This window comes from Diorhabda sublineata, chromosome 3 (genome assembly GCF_026230105.1).
Source record: "Diorhabda sublineata isolate icDioSubl1.1 chromosome 3, icDioSubl1.1, whole genome shotgun sequence".
Classification (NCBI taxonomy): Eukaryota; Metazoa; Arthropoda; class Insecta; order Coleoptera; family Chrysomelidae; genus Diorhabda; species Diorhabda sublineata.
In genome coordinates this window covers 30,396,555-30,415,945 of record NC_079476.1, presented here as the reverse complement: position 1 = coordinate 30,415,945, position 19,391 = coordinate 30,396,555, and the positions used below count along the sequence as shown (strand labels likewise).

The following is a 19,391-nucleotide window of genomic DNA, read 5'->3' as shown; positions in this document are numbered from 1 at the left end:
AAGTATTAAACTCAGCAATAGCGTCATAAAAAATAAGACTAGGATAAAAAATTAATGTTAGTGTCAATTATATTCCAAAAGTACATATTTACATATTTTTATTTACACACATATTTGCTGATCCTGAGCTGTACTGTACCGATAACTATTCCACCGTCAGCATCGACAAATATTCGATTATCACTCAGCTACTTTTCTCTCGAATAGCTCCCCAAATACGCTAAACCCACACAACAGATTGTACGCTTGTCACCTCGATCCACATAAATAAAATTTCAATTCATTGTTTTCAGAGTTACCGAGGGTAGAGTGTGTTTTGTGATGGTTTTTTAGGATAATAAATTCGTTTGAGTTCCTAAACTTTGGTCACCGTCGTGTGTAGGTACTTTCAAATACCATTTCAAGTTAAACAAACTCTTGTGTAACCCTGAAAAACACACGACGGTGATCCTCGCGCACCTATTGGTCGATAAAGCAGCCAGTGCACGTGATGCTCTTCCCGTAGAAACTAGAAAGTGTTGAGAGAGGACACGACATACTTTTAATTAAAACACTGATTCCAATAAAATTTTCTTGTGTATTTCTAATTTCTTTTCTAAATTATTGTTTTTTGTAAAATTGTAAACAAGTGAATAGTGACAATCTCTCATTATTCCGGAGCAAACCTCATTTACATTAGGAGGTAAGTCATTAAATTATAAAATCTGTTATTTGTTTCGTCTAGTTGTCATCTAGAGTACGTTATTATTTAATTGTAGAAAAATAGGGTGTTTTCTTCGCGGGGCATTGCCCGGGCTGATTCCGCGTGACGTTAGCATGTGCGCTAATGCTATTGGTCGAAGTCCGCAACTCCTTGCTCTCTCCAAGCTTCATTCTTTTGTTTATTGTAGAGATAATATATATCTTTCAAGATGCTCTTATCACCTGTACATATGCATATATATTTTTAAAATGTTTTAAATCTCGTGATTACTTATATACGACAAACATGAAAACAAAATATAGATTTGCCGTTATTATGATATGACACGTTGTATGTGTATCGACGTGATCAACAACGTTGTCAAGTTTCAAACACCTTGCCACTCCTTTATAATTTAATTTTCTTATTTTTTCTGATAAATATTAATTTATTTTTAACAACAACAGACATACAGGTCAATATTAAACTGAATCTTTCTATATAATTTAGAATTTCAATTGTTACTAACAAATTAACAGATGTTTCTTTGTTTGACGAAATACGTACCAACCCAATTCAGATTTGTATAAAGGAAGGCGAGTGTGCTTATCTACTTAACTAGTACATTACTCTGAAGTTAAATACCGTACTAATATTTATTTATATATGTAAACAAATAATATCCACATACTTGAAGTGGTACAGAACTAATTGTTTTCATATTTAAACGAAATTTAAATTTAGTAATTAAGGCCCGTCTTTAAGTGAAAATGATTGACAATGCATATTTTCTGCAGGCGTTTTAATTTTTCTCATTGAAGTATTGTTGCAAATAACTGCTTAAATTTTTACTGTTACCCAACATTATTAGAGACTAAAGATTATTGCGTTAACGGCTTTTTTTTTTAAATCTCCCCATTCATATTTCATACGTTACGATGTGAATTTTTTACGGCTTAGATTATTTTTAATTTGTTGCATCATTTATTTAGCGTAAAAAATCATCACAGATAATCAAATCACATTTTAAAGTCATATCACTTATTATTGCAATCACATGACATTTCACGATTTTGAAAAGTAAACTTTAATTTTGACTGAAGTTATTTGGAATGTATTAAGGTTACGATGTCAGTATTCGGTACAATATTTCACCAGTTTTGTTTCTTTATTCGCTCAATATCAATGTTTCCAACCACATATTTGTTTCACGTTTTGAAGCAGTAATCATTATTTTACGCCCACACCTGTACAAATATGGATATACATATTCGATAGAATTTAATACCGTTGAAAGTATTCGAAAAAGTGGATAAGATGGTGGACGAGGTTTGATTTAAAATGTTGAATGAATCAGAATGGGATAGAGATAATTGAAATAATAGAAATTAGAATATATTATACGTTTAGCTTGGAAACGCTTGTAGAAATTGAACTTGTCTACGCTCAAGCAATAAACACAACTTTATTGAACTAGTACAGTGGTCGCCAAACTTTTGAGTTAGTGACCAATCTTAGTTAGCATTTATAAACCTTTTAGTGTGGTAACTAGGAATATTGGACCAAAGAAAGTACACAAAGTTGAATTTAAACCATTTTATTACAAACGAACATTTATTTCAAGTATTAATCAAAATATATAGGAAGTGTAAAAAAAAAAGTTTAAATGTTCATTTCAATTAGAGGAGTAGAACTCTTTTTGGCCATCAAGTATTTCCTCCGGCAATGACTAATCGGCTGCAGTGATCCCAGACACTCAACCCGCTGAGCGTCACCGCGAGCTACCCAAAATTGTCCCCCGAGTCACCGGTGGCTCGCGATCGATTGTTTGGCGGCCACTTCATTTTTTCTAAACTGCCATATGATTACAATTTATAAACAAAAATGTAAATGCCTCAAATATACGCGATTACTATTAATTGGATAATGCAACTCTGCAGTTCTAGAAATGTCAGTCAAAAATTAATTTTTTTAATTTAACACAGTTTCAAAATGAGCAATATTATTGGAAAAATCGATAATAGTGATCAAGAAGAATTTGTTGGGATCGTACCAAAAGTTAGTAAAATAGCCCCATTAAACTTATTACCTAGTAAATCAAGAAAATTATGAAAATCGTTATAATCTTTTTAAAGAGTGGTGCTTCCATAAAAAAGTTGTGAATCTTACAGAAAAAAAAAGTCTAAAGTATTTAATAGGGGACACATCTATCAATTTCTAAAAGAAGCTCCGAATTCCCAGTCAGTAATTATTGTTTAACTTTTGTAAGACATTTTAAAATTACTTGTTGTGAAGGTCACTGCAATATTTGGCATCGCATGGGCATGTCGTAGCACCAAAAATTGAGACAGAGAAGACATAGAAGAAGTAGGTTCAATATTAATTGTAAAAGTGCCACGTTCAAAAACTGACAAGGAACGAAGTTTTGTCATAGATGTGAGGTTAAAAACGATTAAATTTGTTCGCTGTATACCGTAAATACACGTAATTACATCCCAGTCGTATTCCACATAAACATTTTTTCATCAATTACCAAAATGAAATGTGCAGTGTACAAGCTATTGGTGTAAACACGTTTGCTAAAATCCAGTATGAAATTGCAAAATGTCTGAATTTGGGAAAGGATACGTAGAACAATCACTTGCCAACATACTCAGTGTGGGAAAACAAATATTTCAAGCTGAAGAAAATGATAATGTACAGATACGAAGTATTAGTACATTAAGAGAAGTCACGAATCAAGAAGTAGAATTAAAAAATAATTCACTAAGAAATATTAATATTGAAAATTTCAAAAATTGTACATTTGCTTTCAATATTAATGGTACAAATAATGTTTAAGTTAAATTATTCTTAATTACTAGTTCCGAACGTTCTCAATGTTAACCGAAAGTGTTAATCAATTATTAAATATTTTGCTTTTAAATTACGGTTTTTATTTTTCTACGCGTAAATAAAACATTTTTTTTTCTTGAACGTTGAAAAAGTTTTGTGTGCAACTCGTACAAAAAGTATTTATTGCACTCGACGTGTTGTAAAACTCGGCCTCGTTAGACAGATTCACTTCGCGTGCAATAAACACTTAGTTTTTACACTTGTTGCATAAATAACTATTTCTTTCAAATGTTAAATAATAAATAGTACAGGTAAAATAGGATTAAACACGAAATTAAATTGGGCGCTTTTGATTTTCTACGTTCTCAGAAGTTTTCGGTTACTGAATAAGCCTAGCAAATCTTCGCACAATTACGGGCACGGGTTTTTGAAATTTTGGAACTTGAAACGCGAATAACTCGAAAACTCAGAGGAATTCGAAAAAAACCGTCCGATTAAATCTGCAGCTATTCTCTTATTGGAGCCACTATTTCTGAGTAAATTTTCCTTGACTACGAAAGCCGGAGCTTGCGAATTTCCACCAGTGCGAATTCGAGCCAATTTACGTTCCAGGCGCACATAGAAACTACTCTAACTTTTGGAAAACTGCTTTGTTTTCAAAAAATCTAAATGCATCATTTTCGACTTCGTTCGTGTTAATATCAATATTTTCATTTATATAACACACATGAACTACTTGATTTCTAATGAACTAACTTTGAACGCGATCATGAACACTATCTTCATTCTCGGTTGATTATTACATATTTTAAATTCACAGACTTCCTAAAAGTTTCTGTCACAAAAATGTGGGTATTTATATCGTGCTCTACAGTTTTGACTCCGGCACTTTTTTCGAATTCTTCGTAGTTTTCGAGTTATTCGCGAATCAAAATAGTTTTGAGCGCTCAAATCCATTTTATAATGGAAATTTTGTGTCGAAATCCTCATAATTCTCGAGTTATCCGTAATTCAAAATATTTTTGAGTCTATAAACCCATTTTAAGGTGAAAATTTTGAGGTTAGGAACAAATACCTGGGATATTTTTTGTAGAGAATTTTGTACTCTACATTTTTTGTTACGGCAGTTTTTTTCGAATTCCTCATCAAGTTATTCGCGTTTCAAATTTTTTTGAGTTTCAAGTCCCAAAATTTCAAACATCTGTGCCTGTAATTGTGTCAAGAGCTGCTAGACTTATCCAGTATTCCAAAACCTCCAAGAATCTAGAAAATCAAAACCGCCCAATTTGATTTAAGGTTTTATATTTAAAACAATTATTTCTTTTAGCCCAGTTTTTACGGCTTTTTTTTCGAAAAAAAATAACAGTGTTCAAAAATATTATATTCATATGAAGGAAATAGTATATTATGCAACAAAAAGGGAAAGTACTTTTCTCACTGTTGAGAAAATTTTCTATCGTACAAGTTTGTTGTACAATTGTATTGTACAAGCTAAGAAGATTTCAAAAACGATGCTTCCTAAATAAGTATACCTTTATTAGTTGATATTTCCTATCTGGAGCTTAGTTTTATTATAGATATTTTTGGTCACGTAACTGCAGGACTGTCTTTCTAAGTATAAATGTAATTTTTGATAGGTGCATACGGGGATATTATATTTTATATTGATAGTAATTCCCAACGTCAAATATTATAACCAAGTGTAGGCGCCTTCAAATATACCAAAACTACACTTTCGGAAATGAATTCAATTTCTGTATTTCGTCGCCACTCGCATTTTTTGGTATACCAATCGATACCTTTTCTGGAAATTTCCGGAAGAAAATCTAAAGTTACGTTTGCAGCTTTTTTCAATATCGCTGGCGGAGTATTATTAAAATCGTCAATACTGTTAGTAACCATATTATTTTTAAATAGGTAGGTATTTATGGCTTGTTAAACTAATGGAAATTCCGATTCTTATCAAAGCACAAATGAAAACGACTTCAAAAATTGAAATAAATCAATAGTTTAAAAAAATAGAAATCACGCTTTTAGCAATAATCAAAATAAAAAGTGAGAAACAATTTTTGACATATTGTTACTATTAAGAAAAGCATTTGATGTTTTCAGTAACATTTTGAAACTAACTTCGCGTTTTGTAGTCAACAGATCTGAGTCTGATTCCCAGTTCAGGGACTGTCCCAATGTTGTTTAAGATTACGGAAAATTATTCAATGGGTAGGACTTCCCTTTCCATTTTCGGAATAAGCTCGAAATGGCTCTTCGCAGTAAGATGGATCGTACGGTGGATCTCGTATGTAGGTGATAAATATAAATGCTTTTAATGTCTATCGTAACTAGTTAAGTAGTACAGGCAAATTAGGTGATTTTAAGCTAAAACCTTAATTAAATTGGGTGGTTTTGATTTTCTAGATTTAGGGAGGTTTTCGGTTACTGAATAAGTATAGCAACTCTTAACAAATTTACGGGCACGGATTTCTGAAATTTTGGGACTTGAAACTTAAAAAAAATTTGAAACGCGAATACCTCGAAAACTATGAGGAATTCGAAAAAAAGTGCCGGAGCCAAAACTGTAGAGCACGAAATGAATACTCACAACCGAGATTGAATATAGTGTTCATGATCGCGTTCAAAGTTAGTTCATTAGATACCAAGTAGTAGTACATGTGTGTTATATACATGAAAATGTTGATTGAACACAAACGACAATTTTCTCGTTGGATTTGCTTGTTTATATGACGAGCGATGAAGTATATCCATTGTAACCTCAAGTGCTTATGTGACCAATCTACCTCTTCATCTCGCAAGATTTTCGAAAATTTCTTGAGTCAAAAATTATGCTAGCTTACTTGAGTAGAAAATAGAAACCTTAACCATCATGTTGCATTTGCAACGAAATCGTTTTTCTAAAGTTAAAACAGTTTCCATGTGCGCCTGGAACTTAAATTGGCTTGAATTCGCACTAGCGGAAATTCCCGAGCGGATGCTCCGGGAAATCTACTCAGAAATAGTGGATCCAACGAACAAATAATCTTTTTTGTAGAAAATTTTTTGCTCTACATTTTTTGTTCGTACAGTTTTTTTCAAATTCCTCTTAGTTTTCGAGTTATTCACGATTCAAAATTTCAAAAATCCATGCCTGTAATTTTGATAAGATTTGCTAGGCTTATTCAGTAACCGAAAACCTCTGAAAATCAAGATAATCAGATGCGCCCAATTTAATTTCGGGTTTAATCCTATTTCACCGGCACTAAAGCTTCTAGCGCGAAACCAATAGATCTGGGCTGGATCCCTATTCCAGGTCATCCGAATTATTTTTCGTTACTGAAAATTATACACTTAGTTGGTCTTCTATTTCCTATATTCTCCATTTCGGGTCAAAAGTTTCTGCCCACCCTATAGTTTGCGTGATACACAACAAATAAAAACAATACATTGATTTTGATATTTATTTCTTAAAAAGCATAGTAATAATAAAACTACATTAAAATTTTTGATCCATCGATATAACCACTTTTCGCTTTTATTATTTCAGTGCCCTATTTTGGCATACTCTGTCACACCTTCGACAAATAAACGTCTTCTATTTGGTTCAATTCGTTTTTCAGGATATTCCAAAGATGTGAAGTAGAAGTAGGACACTGATTTCTGACTTCCCTCTCCAATTTGTCCCACAACTCAATTGGTTTGAGATGGGGTGACTGTGATGAACAAATCATTACTTTCAGCATATTCTTCTTTTCCAGTTCTTTCAAATACTATTTGCACCGCTTCGAGGAATGCTTGGGATCATTGCATTGCTGGAAGATGATTTTTCTATCTATCAGACACTGGATGGTACTATGTTTTCCTTTATTATTTTTTATAGCCTTCTAACTCCAAAATCCCTTCATTTTCTACCAGGTCTCCAGTTGCCCTTCCTCCAAAATATCCCCTAACTATCACCGAACCTCCGTCATGTTTTACAGTCGGGATTACACATGGATCTACTATCGCTCTTCCTTTGACCTGCGCACGACCACTCTTTTATTAGACCCAAAAAACTCAAAATTTGACTCATCGCTCTATAAACTCTCTTCCATTCATTATTTTGACATCTTAAAAGGGGTTCCTCCACTGCTACCCTTCCAAAAAAGTCAGCTTCTCTCAATATCCTTTTCCCTGTAGAAGTACTCAGACCCCTAGATTCATTGATCTGAGCTGCTATCTCTGGAGCCGTCGATCACGTTTAGTGATCAATAAAATACGTCATCGGTTGTGGTTTTTCGAGGCCGCTCTGAACATTTTCTATCGCCAAAGCTTCTGGTGGATCTATATTTTTTAACATTTTTTCACGTTGTAGTCCACGGTACGTCGAAGTATTTTTAAGTCAATGGCAGTGGTATGGTTAGTTTTGACTACCTAGACTAAGAAAACGTTTTAACCGATAATTCCTGCGCTTGTAAAACAAGTAAACAAATAACGGACACAATTATTATGGATTAGTAAAATACGGTTTCGAAAAAAAAATTTACTAAACTGTATTATTTTGAAATTTAATGAAAGGTTTATGGGGTGGATAAAAAGTTTTGACTGGTAGTGTACGTTTGCAAATTTCATGTATAAATTCATAGATAACTTTTTTTGTAACTTTTTAAGTAACATTGTTTTATGAAAAATTACGAAAGTAAAAAAAGGCTAAGAATTAAATTATCCTTGATTTTTCAAATAATTTACAGATAAAAATTTTATGGTACCTAAACTCCCTTGACAATTCCTCCATATCATTCAGATAAACTCCGACCCTCAACATCCACCTTACACACTCTTCGTCCATCGTCGGTGTTGCAGGTTTTCTGAAACCAGGTGAACCGACTCTTCAGCCAAATGGCCGACGATAGGGAATAACGCAGCCGCAGCTGTATCCGGCCGCCCCCTTTTAAATTTAAAATAAACAAAAAAAAAACAATAAAATAAAAAACCACCACAACCCCAACCCTGCAAAGGAGCAATTTCTATATCAGGGCTTACTCCAACTTAAAAATCCTCCTTATCCTACCAAATTTAAACACAGAAAATCTCTCTGTTTCTCTCATCATTACTTAATGCCCTTAACAGTCTCATACAGTGTACCAATTTTGGTCTTTTTAAGCTAAATGGAAATTTTTGGCCCCACTTTAAGGAACTACCCCTAATTCCACAGATATTAAACTTGGTATAGGCGTAAACTGTCGACAATCGTCATATTCTTCATTTCCCTATATGCCTCGGCTCTGTGTAGGTTCTTAAGCAGAATATCCTGTATATAGAACGAGACACTTTTATTAGCCGGCACTTTTCTTTAACGTAATAATGTTTATTAAGATGCCATCACAAACAAAACTTAAAAAAAATCAAATTTGGCTATTCAGTTCTTCTAATGTAAAAAATTGTGAGATCCATGAAATACCAAGTCGTCTCTACTTAACGGACCTTCTACCTCAAGTTATTATGTAATTACCTAATCTAACAATATCTTATAGTGGCCACATTGATATTAAAAATCTTTTATGTTTAAATAAATTAGATTGACTTGGCCATCGCATTAAAACACGATTACAAAATCGCATACTGAATCCATTGTTTACATTAGCACTACACCAACACTGACGATTACTCTGCTTAACGCTCGTTTCGATAATCAAGTTATCGTCTTCAGAGGCTGAAGGTAAACTAAAATCTAATGACTTGACTTACCTGTTTTATACTAAAATTAATTCCACCGGAAAATCTTCACATTCATTCCTTGACACTAAACTATAGAGTGGGCTGTGAGCTATTGGCCCTTTGCCCTATTTAAGCTACTCTCACATTTAGCAAATTCAATGCTTTCAAATGCATCCAATAATTCATTTTTCAACAATTTTACGTTATTAATATTTATATAATGATTATGACTGGCAGCGTGATCGTGGTTTGTGCTCTTTAACCCAGCCAATAACGGATCTCTTAGTCTGCCCAATTTGCTTCTCGTCACAATCACCACAGCTAATTTCATTTATACCACTGTTTTACAAATTTGGTGTTTTAGCCTTTGGATTGATCAACAATTGTTTTTGTATTGTTGGATTTATAAACCAATTTAAAACCCACTCTGCTAAGACCAAAGGTCCCTTAAGTGGGGACTGAATAAATCAATCTACTTGGTATTACATGGATCTCACAACTTTTACGATAGAAGAACTGAGTTGCGAGATTTTTTTCTTTGATGTTACAGTTTTTGATAAGTCTGGAAGGTAAATGCTTCTTAATCTATTGTATTCACAAATTGAGGATTTCTGCGCTATAATTCTTCGGACGTCGACATATTTAGATGTAACCCGCCAACACCTGATAACACTCGAAAGTGCCACGTAAGCTTTACGAGATGTTAATACTGCAGGACCGATATCCAACAGCGCATTATTGCGACTTATTTAGTGTACTTGCACTTTAGTGTAATTTATTACTTTAGTGTATATTGGAAACTATTCGCGATAAACATAAACTCTATTATAATTTTAAAATTTAGTTTTGACCGGACCAAGCTCGTAAACATTTTCGTTATTAAATATGATAAATATATATTTTGTTAATTATTTTTGTATGTTCCGGATCAACCTTTACTTTTTGCACTATACCGATAGAACCATTAACATTTAATCATTTATTTATTGAGACCCTACGTCTCGCACTCATTGATTTTGTCGTCTGTCTCTCTGGCACTACTGTATATCTATTAGAGTGAAATTACAAAATATTTGAATTTTTTTGTGATTTATACACTTAGTATTTATTGTATTCAAAATTTGAGGTTTCTAGTCTACTAGAAGTGCCTTAGACTTCTGATGATCGGCCAGTCCGTGTGTGACGATATTAAGCATTTTGACTAATTATAATTCTTAAACTACTGGTTCAAATTGCATCAAATTTGAAATATACCGTGTTTATACAATGCTTGCTTTTTTACTAGAAATACAGGATTCTAGTTTGATCTACGACTAAATTATAGGGGGTCGAAAATGGCCTGAACTGTTTCAAGAAAAGGGAGGTACAGCCGTGCCGTTATATTTTGCTCAACTTGGCCTGGGCACTGCCGTACCCTCAAATTTACTTTCTAAAATTGTTCAAATATAACTATTAATCAGAATGTTGAGTGAAATATAAAAATGAGTTAATATACTATGCATTTTAATTCCGAACCTCGTTTTGAACACATAAAAACAACGCAACCGTAGAAAAAGTACAGTGTACTACACATGAGATTTCTCCCCTATTTGATTTACTGCTGTCGTTTATATAAAATTCTGCATCGGTAGAAATTATGATTTGATTATTTGTTCTACAATATATTATTTTTGTATGTGTATCGTATCGTATCGTGGGACCGAACCAAATAAATAGTTCCATAATTAAGGCCAGAAACCATCTTTGAAAAACGTTTTTCTACTGAAAATACCTTTTCCGTCGACATCTACAAAAAACGCATTTTTACGTACTAATTTTAGTTTTAAAAATCGAATAGTTTTGAAGGCTAATATTTTTCTTTTGTACAAACTTTTCGTCTGCTGTGGTCGTTTCGATATTCCATATTCCAGGTCATAAAAAGACGGAGTTTTTATGTCCTAACATGATTTTGAAATGTACATTTTAAGTTATTGGCAATAATTAAAATTGAATTTGTTCTGAAATTGAGTGTGTATTTTATTATCTCATTAAATTTCTTGGTTGTTAGTAAAATACTAAACGTTTTTCATCTTTAACAGCACCGAACTTTATAAAGTCTTCATTGTGTTAGCTATTTGTCAACTATTGCCTGCATTACCTCAATTTTTTCTACTTGGTTTTTCATATTGAAAGAGTGGAAACTGGATCTTCTTAACTTCTTAAAGTTGCCACCAAACCAATAAATCCTACCAATCATTAACAACATCCTTAAACCTTCAAACTAGGATGTATGTATGCATGGGTGTATATCAGGTTATCAGTGCGACTCAGAAGATCGATTGTGTCCATTTTTCTTTCGTCTACACTTGAAATGCTCAGTTTTTACAGCACACACACTCCTTTCAGAAAGTTCAGGAGATCCTGTATCTTGAGGCCGTGTACTGGTATTTTCCTAAACCTGTAGGTCTGGATGGTAAGATAGTTTATTTATCTTCACCTCCAGAATCAGCTCATTAGTTTCGTCCTCCGCGTCTCTACTCCTGGTACGAAAGAAGGTGGTAATGTATATTTTTGATATGCCTTCTCCCGTTATTAGATCAGTTACCTTCCAGCTGATGAACTGTGGCATCTCAAGTCGGTATCACGCTGCTGGCTGTGGAGTTTCATAATCGACGAAAATGGTTGTCTCTGAATTGGATGTTACGCTGTCCTCCAGAAAACATTTCTTCCGCTAGTGCCTGTTATACCAAAGATTGTTCATACCTACTGAGTCTCAAAGAACGCCAAAGAATAGACACTTTCACGAGCTTTGCTGCAGCTGCGTTGCTATCCTTCACAGAGTTGGAAACGGTATCTTTCACCGCTTCTTCGCTTTTGATGCTTTTGTGAATTTTGGATTGTGTTACTTTCAACTCTTTTTTCATTTCTAACGCTTGTTTATGGTATAGTAAATTGAAAAAATATATTTTGAAAGTGGCTCAAACCAAGTTCAAGTGAATTGTATAGTTTATTTGGAACACTGCATAGTAAAAGTATCCTTATGATAAATCTGTGACTGAAATTACAAAATTATTATAATTGCTAATCAAATTTTCTAGTACAGCTTAGTAAATTTTATAAAATGTTCTGTGATTTTCTTAAATTGAAGTGAATTATTTTGTTTAGTTAATTTACTAAATTGTATTGCATTAAAACTTCCTACACATTTTGGGTAAAATTTTCCAAAGAAATTTCTAAAATGGGATTGTTCCTTGTTTGTTTTATTTAATTCAATTTGTGACTAATTATAGCATACCAAAACAAAACTAGTTTTTTATCACGCCATTAGTTTACAAATAAAATGTATTCAATTTATCAGCTTATCACAGTCCAGCAGTGATCTTCACTCTCTTTCAAAGTTAAATGGTTTACTCACGTAGCTTCAATAAAATTATAAAACATGTAAGACAAAAAAATCCGAAGGTATGTTTACTTAAATACGTAGTCGTGAAAAAATAGAGATTATTATTTGAAAATAGGGTTCACCCTATTTTTGGTCCTAATTAATATTTTCAATATTTTTTTTTGCCAATAAAAAATCTAAGAACCATAATTCCTCGATTTTTTTCAAATGTAAATAAAAAAATGAACAACATTCTTTGTAAAGTTTCGTAATTTTTTTTAACAATAAAAAAGTGGTTAGGTCTTGTTTCTTAAACTTATGTTTCATTTTTATCCCTAACGTGTGAAAAAATAAATAAATTGAAACAAAGAAGATTGAAAATGTATTACTTTGATTTTTTTGGCCAAAAATAGAACAAACATTTACGGAAATGCTATAATAATCAGACATATCCCAATTACTAAATTAATCATACGAGATACAAAAAAATTAGATAAAAAGTTTAGAAGAACCATATTCAGGATGTTTTTAAATTCATGCGATAAAATTCAAAGTATTACCCTTAAAAGGTAGATACTAATTTTAGTTGACCCTTAGTTTTTTTTCAAGATGATCTTTTATGGAATAATACATAAAAAACTCCTTTTTTTAGTTGAAAATACTTTTCATTCTTAGCTACAGAGAAAAAACAATAAAAACTCAATTTTAGTCACCACATTTTAAGGGTGATATCTCGGATGGGCTGAGAAAATTTTGTTATAGAAAAGACCCACGAACAATCTTCTCCTGAATTTTGTCGCATAAATTTAGAAACACCCTGTAGATATTGGGGTGTCATACACACCGCAACCCAAAGGACCTATTGTGCTCCCTTCCTTGCTACTTTACTGCAGAACCCAGTGTTTACATCTGATCCATTAATCCTACTCCTTTTAAAAAGTTTAGAGTGTGAGATGGCTGTAATTGCCAGAGATCTTCATCTTCTATTTCATATGTTCCCAAGTGCAGTGTTCTGTAGTTCCGTGGTGTTTTACATTTCGAGAGAATGTGGATAAAGGCAACAGAAGCGACTTCAGGTTTCCATCGAAGCGACAGTGCCCCGATAGAATTCCTGTTAGTATTTCTAGCTTGTTCTAACTTAGTCTTATACATTCAGCAGAGCTTTACATGTTTCCCAGGAGAGTCTGCGTGCCTCAGTCCCTGTAAGTTGTTCCAGTAATTAGTTTTACCCATATCTACCTTCTTTTTCTATTATTCTTTAGCTGATATCACTCCACTCCGGAGTTATTTCTTCCTGATGGAAATTAAGTAGGTCTTATTACGTTTGACATTAAGTGAATTCTCAAAGCTCTCTCTTGTGTGAATGACTAGGTCGTTTCAGTCAGGCTGCATAAGAGTTTGTCTCCTACTAGCTCTACATAAGTGGGGATGCGACTTTCCCTCGTGGACATCCCCTGTTAGCAGTAATAGAAACAGTGTTATGCCCCCTTTTATTACTGCTGTTCTAGTAGATAGTAGCTATGCTATCCATCGGGAGGTTTAGGTGGTCTTCTTCCTTCTAGTTTGTTCATTTCAACGGCTTTAACAAATCAACTGTATTTAATTCTTTTTATATGTTCGTTCAAGAATTTTCGTCTCTGTCTTCTGTGGTGTAGAGTTTTTCCTTATTTACTTCTTAGTATTTCCACTTTCACTGTTCTCATCGTCTGTAGTGTCCATCCTACTCATATCTGGTCTGGCTTCTACAGCGTATGTTATGATAGGTCTTACAGCCGTCTTATATATCTTGATTTTACTTTCAGTCTTTAGATATTTGTTCTTCCAAACTGTATCGTTCAGACATCCCTAAATTAGAGCCGCTTTCATTGTTTGTTCTCTTACTTCGTTAAAAAGGTTTCCAATACTTGGTATTTCCGCTCCCAGTTATTTAAAATTATTCACTTGTTATTTTATCTAATGCAAATAAATGACAACTTCTTTGAAATAATCAGCCAGCTTTTTTACTTCCTGCAACAGAAACCATGCGACACGGTGACGCTCTTTGCTGACCACGCAGGATATAGGATTTTTTTTTCAAAACATCTTATGATTATGTTAATGCTATGATTGAAAAGTATGTCGTACGAAAAGTTTTTTTTCTATTGTCCTTATTAAAATGTTAATTTTAGTAACTTTACTAAATCTGTTGTAAAAAAACGAAGAATTTTAGTTTTTGACAAGATACATGTCGAATATACCAGTAAAAATCCACTGCAAGATTGCAAACTCAAGACAAAATATATAAAATAAAATATAAAACCAGAACAGTATGGTATTTCTTACCACAATAATTTTAAATATACTAGCATCAGTGATTCAGACATGTATAACATGTAAGTTGTAGCCAGAAAATCAAATAAGTCATGTGACATTTTGCATGTTTCCAGTAATTATAAACATTCAATTTATCCTTTGTATAAAATATGCCAATTTTGAACTGAATAACTTTTTTCAATATTATTTATTTATGTTATCTAGATTTTTTAAGCTTCTTCCTACACAGTTTTTGTTAGAAAACTAATTGACTAAATCAAAATCTTAAAATTTGTATGTTGTCATATAAGAAGTTTTTGTGGCCTTTCTTTTATCATGTCATTTAACCTTACATACTACTTTTCCTCTGGGGGATACGTAAACTAGACAAATATTCAATTATTGAGTGAGTTTACAATTCCCCTGATTATGTTATGCCCACACAATCGAATAAAACAGTCACGTACACCTTGATTCTCAACTTTGCCCAGCATTTGTAGTGCGGGAAGAGTCACTACTTTTTTATTGACACTGTCATAGACATATGACGTTGTCATAGACATATGACGTTGTCATAGACATATGACGTTGTCATAGACATATGACGTTGTCATAGACATATGACACTGTCATAAACATATGATTTTCATCTACAATATCAATTTTGGCAAAAAATCCAGATCGACAAAAGTTCGTAATCAAATTTAATTTTCGCTCTTTGTGTTGGTTAAGAACCATTTTCATGATGGATACTGCAAACTGTGGCTATTGTAGCTGAACGTATTCAAATTTGTTTTCATTCATCTATCACATATTATAATGTGACATATTAGTTGGAAAATATGCAGCGTAAGCAATAATTGTTACTATAAAAATTCATTTTTCATATTTTTGATCACACCTCGTATAATTATCAAGTTATTTAGTCGCTCTTACTCAAAATCTACATTCAATAGAACTTTGCTTATCCAAACTTGTTAAACATAGTGGTACACATTGATTTTGTGATCAATGAGAAGATATATACCAGCTGTTAGCTAAATTCCAAAATACAAAACATCCTTTGTTTATGTAAAGGGATTTTAGACTATTGGGTGGTCCTAAATACTTTGTATTTTGAAATTTTTCAACAATAAACATTTATACTATAATCAGAAATTTTCTAAAAAATAATATATCTTTTTCAGAATGTAATGAATGGTTGACTTGTGAAGTTAATTTGCCGATACTTTAGTCTGTTTCCCTTGAACTGAAGGCATATTTAAAATTATGCAGGATATCCTATTAAAAAACCATTATCTTATCATATCTCCCAAAATTTACGTCTTAATGAACTTTTAATATGAAGGGTGATTAAAAAAGGTTAAAAGTCGAATAAAGAAATATCTAGGTTATTCAAAAACTCAGGTCCGTATCGAATGACGCACAAACTTTGTCGCACACACATCCCAACGCCCTATTGATGACATTTGCATTGGTATTGTTACATTGTACCCGCCGATTCTGTAATGTGATTCGGTTTTTCGTTTCAGCAGCAGAAATTTATAGAAAAAAATTCGTCGTGTATTGCCAAAAGAGATTTCTAGTACTTAAAATATTCTTGTTTATGATGAATCGCATTCAGGTCGATCATCAGTGATGCTAGATGATTTGCTCGATGCCATGGATGAAAATATTCGTGGGCTTGAATAATGAGGAACACAAATTGAAAAAAATTGATTTGTTCCGATTTATTGGATTTCTTACGTTCGCAAAGAATCTCATAATATGTAGCTTCAAAAACATCACCATCCATAGTTAAGAATAAGCAAACAATGAACATGCTAAGCTATGGTAATCATGTTTTGTTATTTGAGTTTATGCATCAAAGGATATCAATAAATGTAGTCGCTTACTGTGCTATTCTAACTAAACTAAGATGTGTGCAATGCAGAATAATCTACGTGGTGTTCTAATGTCTCAAATTTGTTACTGCATGACAATGCCAGATCCCACTTTGCCATTCATACCTAAAATGTCTTCTTCTTCATCATACATTAGGACTTAGTCCTGTGTTTACATCAATGGTTGCCTAGCTGCAGCTGGGATGATGAAGACCATCTTATGGGTGGTCGGGATGTATTCGGTTTTCCTGCCTATGCAATATTTTCCAACCTGTCTTCTAATATTCTGTCCGCGTGGTCTCTCCATTCCCTTCGCCAATTTCTCGCCCATCTTACTACATCCTGGATGTCACATATCTCCCTTATTTCATAATTTCTCCCCTGGTCAAATAATATGTGTCCCGCTATTGATCACAGCGTTCGCATTTCAGTAGTTCATGAAAGCCGCTTAGCTATGGTGTTCTCTGCTTTGGTCTCTATTGCGTATGTCATTACTGGTCTTACACAGGTCTTGTATATTCTGACTTTGCTCCTGGTACTCATATATTTATTCCACCAAATTACATCTCTCACGTACCCTGATATTAATGACGCCTTTGTTGTTTGAGCTATTACTACATTCTTTAAATTTCTATTACTTGTTATGTTCGCTCCTAGATATATGAATGACATCTCTTGTTCTACACTCGGGTTTCTGGATAAAGTAAAAGATTTGGTTTTCTTCAGGGATATTTCCATTTTAAAAGCTCTCACTATTTGTTCAAACCTATACAGTAACCTTTGTAAGTTATCTTCGTCTTCTGAGATGATCACTGCGTCATCAGCATACTATTTTTATTTCGGTGTTTTCCATGCGGTATCCTCTTCTAACTTGCTTTACCTCGTTTATAATCTCATCCATTATTATGCTGAACAAGATCGGGCTGAGACTGTCTCCTTGTCGGATACCGGATACCGGATATTCTACTACTCAGTTTGTTTTCCATTCTGATATATGTGTAATTATCGGTGTTCAGGTCTTCGATTACTTTTATTATGTTGGGGCGAATATTCCTTCTCTTCAGTAGAGTTGTTACAACAACAATAAGCAGGGAGCTAGATTTAAAATAAGAAAGTAAGTAATGGACAAACACCCTTTATACGAGGTCTGGCCATAAAATAACGAGACTTGCTACAAAAAAGGGTTTTTTATTATAAGAATTATTCTACACTCGAATGCTCCTCTTCAATATACTCCCCTTCTCTCGCCGCACACCGTTCCATACGTTTTTTCCATTGATCGAAGCAGTGTTGGCAGTCTTCTTTGGGCCTTTAGGAGATCCGCCGTTTTTTGCTTTACCACTTCCATCGACTTAAATCGGATCCCTTTCAAAGTAGATCTTTTTCTAACCTTTCTAAGAAATCTGAGCAGACCTGTTGACGCAAGAGCTTTTGGTCAGGAGTCAGATTTTTTGGCACTAACTTCGCACAGACTTTTGTCATGTGTAATTCCTTGAGTAAAATTTTTCTAACCGTTTCTTTATCGGCTTTTACAACCTCGGCAATCATCCGGATGCTCATTCGACGAATTGCACGCACAATTTGGTTGATTTTGGTCACTGTTTCCGGAGGTAAAACAGTCACAGGGCGACCTGGGCGCTGGTCATCTTCAGTGCTCTCTCGGCACTCACTAAAGCGCTTACACCACTCAAAAGCACGCGCACGAGATTGAGAATTGTCCCCATAGGCCTCTTGCAGCAATTTATAGCACTCAGTCGGAGTTTTTTTCATTTTAACGAGAAAGTTGAGATTGATACGTTGCTCTTGTTTTTCGTCATACATGGTTTTCGGCACGAGAAGAAAACACGTTCGTTTTAAATCGCTACTGCACAAATACTATAATAGTGACGGAAACGTGTTTTTGGGACGTGCATAGACAATATATCTAGACCTCGTATATATATATATATATATATATATATATATATATATATATATATATATATATATATATATATATATATATATATATACTTAAATTCAACGTTAGTTCCTCAACATCTCTAATTTGAGAATTATTTTCATACGTACTCTTCGAATGATATATGATCTCGTAAGTACATTTGAAATGGTCGTGCAAGGAATAGCTGCCCCAAGTTGATAGACATGGGTTATTGGTCAAGGTTTGAAGTAATTACAGGTGATACTAACGAACCGCCACTGCTAGTCACACCATGACGGCAAGATTTTTCATTGTCAAAACTCGATACAAATAGTAAACATATATCAACTGAAACACGACTTTCCGTACAATGTTGCCATCATGTTGTTTCCATTACTCCGGATAGAGGTATTTGGCACCATAAACTTGAATAATTATCAGTTACACGAGAAGTAGGGTTCGTGAAATTATTCAGTTTAAAATATATTCATGTTGTATACTTTTTCAGTGACGTAACCTTTCGGTATCAACTGGGGCAATAATCTATGATGTGAGCGATTAAATAATAAAAAAATATATTTGAGCAACGAAAATAAATTGTCTAGTGGTCGTTTCGGTGTCCCAGGCATGATTTCGCCGATTGTAAACCTCGCCTCATGTGAAAGTTGATTCACTCATGGTATTTAGAAATGTTGCTTGATTACTGGTACAATTTTACTTTGGTCACTG

General features: G+C 33.5%; 1 protein-coding gene across 2 annotated transcripts in view; it reads left to right on the top strand.

The window, feature by feature from the left end:
* Positions 1-234: 234 nt before the first annotated feature.
* Positions 235-19,391, top strand: part of LOC130441511 (max-binding protein MNT-like) — a 66,200-nt gene continuing 47,043 nt past the window's right edge. Inside the window, exon 1 of one of the 2 annotated variants that reach the window (XM_056775228.1) lies at positions 235-682. The gene's annotated coding sequence lies outside the window, so the exon portion shown is untranslated. The remainder of the gene's footprint in view (positions 683-19,391) is intronic. The other variant, XR_008909623.1, reaches the window with a different exon arrangement.